The sequence below is a fragment of the Neopsephotus bourkii genome, unplaced genomic scaffold (genome assembly GCF_033783945.1).
Source record: "Neopsephotus bourkii isolate Nb327-2 ecotype Australia unplaced genomic scaffold, CSIRO-AGI_Nbou_v1 NB_1624, whole genome shotgun sequence".
NCBI lineage: Eukaryota > Metazoa > Chordata > Aves > Psittaciformes > Psittacidae > Neopsephotus > Neopsephotus bourkii.
The window spans coordinates 10,422,501-10,432,500 of record NW_026902099.1 but is presented as its reverse complement, the minus strand read 5'-3'; the positions used below and the strand labels follow the sequence as shown (position 1 = coordinate 10,432,500).

General features: G+C 35.0%; 1 long non-coding RNA gene across 1 annotated transcript in view; it reads left to right on the top strand.

The window, feature by feature from the left end:
* The window catches only part of LOC133222819 (uncharacterized), a 15,474-nt gene that overhangs the window by 5,065 nt on the left and 409 nt on the right, over positions 1-10,000 (top strand). The window contains exon 3 of the long non-coding RNA XR_009728382.1: positions 7,609-7,675. This is a non-coding gene — a long non-coding RNA (uncharacterized LOC133222819). The remainder of the gene's footprint in view (positions 1-7,608; positions 7,676-10,000) is intronic.

Below are 10,000 nucleotides of genomic sequence, written 5' to 3'. Positions count from 1 at the left end.
CATCAATGAGACACTCAAAAGAGTTCCAGATTACTCCTTTCTCCAACTCCACTCACAAGAGTTCGCTCTGAGTTGTAGACATTTATCTGACATGACTGATGAATTTGGGCAATTATTCTCCCTCTCTCTGGAGATCCACTTTGGCCCTTGCAACTGTAGATCAATTGAATAATATTATAAGACACAGTGTGCATGGACAGCTAGAAGAATCAATGTAGTAAAAGAGGTTTAAAAGCTCTTCAGTCAGTTGGAAGTAGGGAGTAGAGCTGGCATCACTTTCAGTTAGGGACGTGTCTACCTTTCTCAGTACAAGCGTAGCCTTTGATTTCCATAATGACATACATAAAACTACATTCATAAGACGTGTATGAACAACTAATACTGTAATGGCACACTGAGGCAGATTATCTACCCACTTCTTCGTTCCTGCAGTTTCCACATGTATTTTGCAGTTTATGGTCATTGAGTAGGCAGTTTTGGAAATCTGGCATATGTTGCAATTATTCAAGCAATAAGTCCTACCACTGAAGAACCAGAAGCATAACCTCGTCTAGGAAAAGCAAAGGAAAGGTACTTTTTTTCTGGATTCTCAGAAATTGTTAATTGAAGCACAAGGAGGACCATATATGAAACTGACTACCAACTTCAAATGTGTTCCAAGAGGGATGTCCAAACAAGACACAAAGGAGAATCTTAAGGGTATCTGAAGCAGCCACAACATAGCATGCAGCAAGTGTCCAGCCAGGAAAGCACTTGTGGCATCTCTGGGGCACAAAGGTGCAAAACCTTTGATCATTTCCAGATTGTCAGGATTCTGCAGGTGTCAGATTTTATTTCTGAAGGTGCTGAAAGACCTTTGCACTATATTCATTCTTCTTTTTACCCCTATAAACAGAAGGTGAAGCTTAGGAGGTAATGCTGGGGTTTGCTGTTTCTTATCACACATAGCCCATCTTGAAATAGAAAATTCTTGGTTCAGTGCTAAAAGATGACCACTGATTTTAATATAGTGCAAAGGCAGTTCTTTCTGAAAGAGTTATTGTCTACTATTATTTCTTTCTCAGGCAATACATTTATGGATGCATGTGTTTGTGTTTTCATAAATATACCTGTGAGGGAGAAAAATCAGCCCATATCCACTATGTCTAACCCATTTGATATACTGTAAATTGATTATTTTAGATATTAGGGGCCTGTTGTCAATCATCTCAAATTTTCTCTGCTTTATTCCAAGAGTTCTGGAAAATTTACTTCTCATTGTCCTTCCTGTACTAGCTGAAAGTAGCCCTTTCCACAGGTACATGGAAAGGACTGTGTGCTTGCAGTGGCTTCTTTTGTTCTGCTGAAACTCTTTTGCTCTGAGGTCTTTGTCCATATGGGATCTACAGCTTTCGGACTGCTCAGTTGTCACAGTAAGATGCTCCTAGGTCCCTCCTGAACATGTATCCTTAAAGCTCTGAATATGTGTGCATTTGCAGGAATAGAAGCCAGGATGTCTATAAACCTCAAGCAGTTCACCAAACTGGTAGGCTACTTTAAAAGTCAGGGTGCTGGAAATGCTACTTTCAATGGCAGGGTCCAGAAAAGGGCAACAAAGCTGGTGTAGGGTCTGCAGAAAAATTCTTATGAGGAATGGCTGAGGGAATTGAGTTTATTTTAGTGTGGAGAAGGCTCAGGGGCAGCCTTATTGCTCTCTATAACTACCTGAAAGGAGATTGGAGTGAGGTGGGGGTTCATCTCTTCTCCCAAGCAACAAGTGATAGGACAAGAAGTAGCAGCCTCAAGCTGCACCAGGGGAGGTTTAGATTGGATATTTGAAAAATTTCTTCGCAAAGAAGGTTGTCAAGCCTTGGAACAGGCTGTCCAGTAAAGAGGTGCAATCATCATCCGTCAAAGTGTAGACCATGCAGATGAGGCCCTCAGCGACATGGTTTAGTCATGGTCTTGGCAGTCCCGGGGTAATGTTTGGACTTGATGATCTTAAAGGTCTTTTCCAACCTAGCTGATTCTATGATTCTGTGACTCAGTAGCTGAAAAAATAGTCCTCTATTCTTGTATAAGGGTTATCAGGCAAAAAAAAAAAAAAAAAGTCATTTAGTTCTAGTAATCTTATCTATTACGTTTTCAAGTTCTGATGAACAAATTTTGACTCTGGTATGAACACATGTGCGTTTACTATCATATTAGTGTTTTCATTTTATCACAAAATTTCCACTAACATGGATGGAAGTTTTTCACAGAGACTGAGGACCAGATACTGCTGTGCCTTTAAATTACTGCACCATCCTGGAAAGAACCACACACATTTCCAAAATATATCTCCTGGTAAAATAAATGTGTAGAAAATGCAGCTACGGAAAAGTCTCATAATACATGTGAAGATTAGCAAGCAGGTTTCATTATTGTTGTCGTTATTATTAGCAGTTCGAAGGATAAGCTGTAGAAACAAAGCTTCACTGAGGTGTCTCTGTAATGGAGAAGCTCTACATTACCTACTCTCTTTGTGCATGTCCCATGGACTTTCTGAACAGAGGTTGCCTTTTCTGTTTCGGGAGACACAGGTGGCTTCATGGAGTGTAGTGGTTGTTATAGAAGCTACAGCTGTCCACTGCCACTGTCTGGTAGCATGGTGTACTCTTTGCATCACCTACTAACCAAGCTGCATCCACTTTGATGTTGTGTTTTTCTGTGTGTAAATAAAAAGGTACCATACTCTATAAAATGTATTTACAGCAACCTGGCAGATAGTAGACAATATATCTTATTTTTCTTCAGGAAAGTGGACCTAAACATAAGATAAATTCAATGACAGGACAAGGGCTTTTAAATAAATAAGAAATGAATAAAATTATGTGAAAGAACTGGTATTCTCTATTACATCAAAAAGACACTGTATCTTGTCCAGACATGGTTGATTTTTTTTAAAGATCTTAGGCTAAAAAACATTTATAGAAATGTTTACAGAACTAAAGCCAATTAAAATAAAAGAAAAATAGTTTCCCATAGCACTTAGGAGTTTCAGCATCTTGATTCTTAAATTTTCCTGAATTTCCAAGATCCCCTACTGAGAATATGAATAGTTTGGAGATCTATTTTTCAAAGTATCTTGAAACTAAATATGCAAATTACGGCAACTCAGTGCCTGAGAGTCCTGGTACTTACAATTTTAGGTTCATAGAATATGCTGAATTGGAAGGGACCCATGGGGATTATTAAGTACAAGTCTTGCCTCCACATGAACCAACCTAAACGTTAAACCATATAAAAAAAAGAGTTAAACTATAAAGTTGAGCATTGTTCAAACATTTAAACACCAGCAGGCTTGGGGCTTTGGCCCTTTCTCTTGAGGGTTTGTTCCAGTGTTTGACTACCCTCTCAGTGAAGATTTTTTTCATAACATCCACTCTGAATTTCACTTGGTACAGTGTTAAGCCATTCCCTCACCAGGCATCAAAAAGAAAAGATTGTCCCATCCCTCTCTGCTCCCTATCATGAGAAAGTTGTAGACAGAAATTATCCTTCAGCCTCCTCTTCTCTAAACTAAAAAAACAAGAGTATCGTCAGCTGCTCCTCGTAAGTCATGACATCTAGTCCTTTCACCATCTTTTTTGCCTTCCCTTGGTCACATTATGCTATTTTTATATCATTATATTGTGTAGCCCCAAACTGCACACAATACTCAAGGGAAAGTGGCACCAGTACTATGGATTGTAGCAGAGTTTCTTCTTTCAACTTGGTTAGTTCTGCTGTGCTCAGTGCAGCCCAGTATACCTCAGGCCCTTTTACCCCCCAGGGCACAATGTTGGCTCATGTTGAGTTTACCATCAACCACACAGCTGTCTGAGTGATTTTAGGGACTTGCATACTTTGATTTATCTGGCTGTAAGAACTGAACTGATGATATGGAGAGAGCACTGGGCCTTGGCCTCAGCCTCTCCCTGCCACTGGGGTTTGTCTGAGGGGCAGTGTGCTCAGTGCCTGGCCAGGTTCATATGGGCATTCCTGTCATGCTCACCTCCTGATGCCTACCACTGACCAGTGTGGGTTAGGATCAGAGGAAAAGGTTAGTGCAGTAGCAATGAGAAACCATCCTGATACTGAAAATACTGCTATAGCTGACATCATATCTTGTGGAAAGAGAACAAGACTCATCGAGTCGTCTTGCATTTATGTCTTGAATATTAATGTGTTAACCCTCATCCTTACGTAGAGTGCTGTCAGCCCATTGAGCTGGACTGAAAGCAAGCTCCTACTGTTTGCACATAATTTTTGGATCAATTACTTATCAGGTATTTTCAGTTCTAAAATGTAAAAAAGTGAAGTTATGCTAATATATCATGCTATTTAAACACAAATGGCGAAATTTTGTATGGATAGCTCATAGGCTAATAATCACATTCCCCTTTAATAAGAATTTTGTATGTAAGTAAGGGGTGGGGAGTTGGACTGTCATCAGCATCTGTAAATTATGTGAAACTCTGGATATCACTGTCCTATATTTCCATCTGTAAAATTACTTTGCCTGGACCATTTGTAGAAGGATGCTCATTTATAGATAAGAGTCTAATGATATAATGCTTCTTTGCCTTGCATCCAAATGGTTCTCTTTGTGGAGGATACTAACTGATTAATTTTTGAAATTATTAGTTACATAGCAAACCTTTAAGAATGCAATGCAGAATCATAGTCAAGATTCCTTGTGCAAAAATAAAGTTTCAACGTTTCTCACTGTTTGAAATATACTGTCTTGGACCTATATCAGCATTTAATAAACCTTCATTGTTCTGCTGTGAGTACATATAAAATGCCATTGGGAGTCTCAGATGCTTTTTCCTTCAGGGTATTAGCACATAAACCCACACCTTACTCGTTTATCACATTCTTGTGGTGAAAGTTTTTATCCTTATCTTAGAATACTGTACAATAGGCATGGAGAAGTTAAGTGATTTAATTACAGACTTGCTATGGACAACTGAAAGTATAGGATTTGAATATGTATAGCACCTACCTGTTTGCTGTTCGAGACAGAAAATAAGAAAACACTCCTCCCCCCCCAAAAAAAAAAAAGCCAAAGAAAAACAAACACTGCAGAAAATTTGCACAGATCACTTGAAAAAAACCTTGTCTTTAACATAATAATTTACTGAATGTATCTGAGGTTGAACATGCCAATATAGTTTTATAGAAAAAAAGACATAAAATTTAGAAAACAACCCCATATTAAAATAGTTTTTTTGCAATAGAGAAAAAGAAGGTGTTGAAGAGTTATTCCATTTCCCAGTTTTCAAAGGTTCTGCATTAAATGAAATCCCTCACTCAGTAGCTCCTGCATTTGCCTGTTTCTGGTGTTAATTATCTTTTGTTTGCCCTTGATAATCCTGAGGTTGGTATGCAGATAATGAAGGCTGCAGAATCATCTCAAAGTGTAAAAAACAATGGCATTGTCAATTCTGCATCACAACACTTTATAAATTATGAATGTTATCCACATTAAGGAGAATGGTAGACTTTTAAAATTACTTCCATGAATAGATTAAATTACAAGTATTATTACATTTCATTTTATTAAGTGCATCTTAGTAGTTATTAGGGCAAATGAACATGTTCTCTCAATTACATAATAACATTAGAACTAAAAATTATGCATTGACACTCCCAAATGCATAATGCAGCATTGTATATTAATCATTCCAAACAATATTTTCAGTTTATATGAAGACAATTATTACCTATTGAACAAAAACAGTGTTATTGATTTATCATAATTCAGCTCAAAGAATGATTTTTTTTTTTTTTTGCTTCTTTCCTGGATAGTTTAATAATTTCTCGCTCTTAGAAAAAAATGTAAGAGTCTTCTAATTACTCTCTTTTATTAATCTAATTACAATAAGACAAAGTTTATCATATATTTCATTTTTAAATATCCTGGATAAGACAAAGTAGCACACATTCAGCATATACCAATTAATTTAAAAGAACATTTGTTAATTTTACTTTTATCAAATGGTAATTATTTACACGATGGGGGTTTTAAGTTACAATTTAATTTTCTTAAACAATTTTAACGGTCAGATCTGTGGTTTGTCATGCTGCCTTTTATTCCAAGCAGAAACTTTCATGTAAGTAGGTTAGTAGTGTTTAGGTCATCATCTAAGAATAGGAAAAGCACCCGATGCTAGCCTGCTGACTTGAGTGGCAACATTTGTACTCATTTAAGTGGGAGAAGGATTGAGACCTTGCACAGTACAGACACGTGTGGCAGCCAGGTATTTTAGACACCTTTAGAACAATTTAGCATTGATATTTTCAGATACATTTACAGTATTGAATTTTTGTTTGACTGAATTATGTGCATTGGTTGCAGCCCTTGTAAACGTATTTCTTTAATTTAAGCTGCCTAGATAACTGTGTCTCACTGTTTCAAATATTTCTAATACTCTGTGTTAATTAGATCCTGTAATCACATAGTGATGTACTGTTATTTACTTTAACATAACTGGAAAATTTTTCAACATGATTACTTAAGAGATAATCATTTAATGATTAAAAATGCAATTTTTACACTGTCAGCAATTTTTCTGTAGACAAGAGATTGTTCTCATTTATTTTATTTTTCTATTTTGATTTTAATTTGAGTTTAACACAATTGCTGTCAATATCATTGTCAGATTGTGTCACTTTATAAAATGTTGGTATGTGCTGAACTGATGTTTTCAAGGGGCATTTATTGACTCATCAGTAAAGTAACGAAAATAAATAAGAAACACTTCTGGTATTATACATTCCAGCTTCAGATCACAGCCAAAAATTGTCTTTGAAAGTGAATACAAATCACTAAATTTGTTGGTCTAAATATTAAAATGCTAGCACATGCCTCCTCTATCATATGAGTCTTGAACATGCAGTATGATCTGCTTTATTCAGCAAGAAAAGGATATACATTACATACTCCCAGAAAATACAAAAATGTGCATTTTAAGTTGATATTTTTTTCCATGTGAACACTGTACACTGTGTCTGAGTATTTAAATGTCCTTTTTCCTTTGTTAGTTAAAACTAACTGCCCTTATGCATCCTATCATCTGGGGTAGAATTTATGAATACAACCAGCAGAAAGCCTGTGGAAATGACTCCAACAGTGAACATTTAGAATCAGCAAATGTTCTAATTGGTCATTTCATGGGAGTATGTAGTCAGTGTAATTAGACATTATTTATATTAGCAGTGTATTGGGTAACATGAAATGACTAGGTGATCCTTTCTGGCCTAATGTTATTAACTAAACAAAGTAAGTTAGACTATCACTGTTACATCGGATTAAAAATGACTGGAACTAATATACATGAAGTTGACAAAATAACTAGCCTTTTTAGTTCCAATTAGTCCTCAATTAAATTGTATCAGCAGTGGTGTCAGACTTACAGCTACTCTAAATTGTCTATGAATCTCTGATTCTTTTCATTCTCCCTCTTGCCAGTAAGAAAGTTTCAGACATGAAAGTGTTAACAGCTCCTTTGAAACTACTCCTATTTAAGAAGAAAAATCATATTACTTTCTTAATCTTTCTAATTCTATTCTCATAAGATGATCTTGGATTTGTTCCTTTAGCACAGACTCTTTAGTGCAGTCCTGATTTCTGTATTAATGAATTGAGAAGATGACATCAGGCTCTTAGGTAAGTGTTATAAACTCAGTCATATGATTTTTATAGTAAGATATCATATGTAAAAAAAACCCTTTCTTACGTCAATGTTTCTTTGAAAAGTAATAGTTGGATGTTATGTAGGTAACGCACAAAAGACCATGTAGTAGTTTGCAATTTACCTTTTGATCATCACAAGAAAAATTTCTACTGGGAAATGAAAGCCAAACATAATTCACTAAAATTACACTGAATGCCCTCTAATCAATACAGATAAATATAGAGTTTGTTGTTAAATCGATCCTCTCCTTTATAGAGATATACTGTCTTGATTGTTTTAGGGATAATTATTTCACAGGGAATTTTTCAATGATTAGTAGAAATGAGACAACAGTAAACTTGACTCGGAGCCATTGAATTACTATGCTGCAGAGTGCATTTGTCTCTTCTAGTTTGAAGCTTAGTGATATCAATACTGATTTATATCATTTCATGCAATGATGTTTTCCTGAGAGAAATGAAGTGAAGCTGATTTCATTTCAGAAATGAACAGCCTTTGTGTTTGTTTTTCCTTTATAAAATTGTCAGCTCTTGCCAATATAAATATTCACTGATGCAGACTTTCCCTTCCTGCTTTTATCACTTACTCTTATTCCTTGACATACATCATATTGAAAAAGTCCAGATAAACTTAGGAGAAATAAAAAAATGTTTAGACTAGAAAGACAAAGGTTGAACTAAACGATTACTTAAAATGGTGTTACTGAATTATTTCTACACTTATGGAAATGCAATTTAAATATCAAAGATTTTGAAAGTCTGAAGTTTTCTGCTTCAGTTTCCATTTGTAGGTGAAGATCTTTGCAAGTTTGCATGATTTTAAGAGATCATATACCATAAGTCAATACAGCATTTAAAAATACAAATAAAAAGGGAAAGGAAGAGACAGAGGGATGAATTTCTATAGATGAAATAGATGTAACTGTTACAGCACTCTATAGAAGCAAAATTGAATTGCAACACATTGCTCAGAAAAATAGAATATGCTGCATTTTTTTTAACATAAGAAAATACATATTGTACATATAAATTAATAAAAGATAGTGGATAGAAACTTGAATTTTTGCATCTTGTATTCAGTCATATAAACTTTTCATTAGTAAGGATATGGTGAATTATGTAATTCAGAGAACATACTGACTAGTGTCTTAATGCAAGCAGTCTAATTGGCAATAGTTACAATTCCGTGCAAAATGAAACAATTCTCTAATGGATAGCATAATAAAAAAGTGTTTGTTTTTCCCCCTGAAATTATCATTAAAGCTTAATGTCTATTGCAAGGAATTCTTTTCATTTAACATCATTTTTTTTGTAGTATGTGCTTTTAAATGAGCTCTTAATTCTAACACCTTTTCAAGGAACAAGGAAATAAAGTTTTTAGTGTTTATAAGAAGAAAGTGTATTCTGTAATTTCTTATTAGCTGACTGTAAAAGTGAAAATCTAGTTTAAATGATCATTTCAGAAATGTATACTTTACTGCACCTAGTATTGTTTGTAGCTTTCGTTAGAAAATTTTACAAATACACTAAAAAAGCTGTTCTGAGAAACAGGAAAGAATTATTTATTGAGATATACTGAGTGCTACATTCTTAAAATAGGAAACTGTCTGTCTTGTATTAGATATCTGGTGCTTATTTATATCCTTAAATAGTGTCTTTTAACTATATATAAATTTGTTCTTATTTTCGGTACTTAACAGTACGTTTTGTTTATCTTACTCTGCAAAATAATATATTTCTCATAGCAACAATTCAACTTTAATTAATCTGGGCTTAGTTTAGCCTGAATATATACTTTATCTTAAATTTCTGCACTGATTTGTCTTGTCGGTCATCTAAACTTGCTCAAGGTTAAGACTGTGTGAACTGGCCAAAATCACTGACGTCTGCTGCTGCTAGTAGAGGAGTGACACTGACAACACTCACAGGAGCAAAAACTGTGATGTTATTCCCCTCACCCTGTTAGTCCCTTGCAGCTTTCCTGGCTGTGGAATGGCTATGTATGGTATTGTTGTAATTCTGGAATTTATGAAATGTACTTCCAAGTTTGATGTACTACATTGGACCTAGCAGTGTGTATAGTAGAAGGTTACAATGTAAATTCTCCCTTAATTGCTATGACATACATATCAATAAAATTAAAATATATGCAGTTTAGTTTAGAAGCTGAATTTCTCTCAGAGATCTAAAAACACATTTGTATTATGGTTACGGGTATGGTAAAGCAAAGCTTACTCTGCCTGGTCAATACACAAATGTTATAAATAAGCATATTGCATCCATAAATCATTTCTTTTG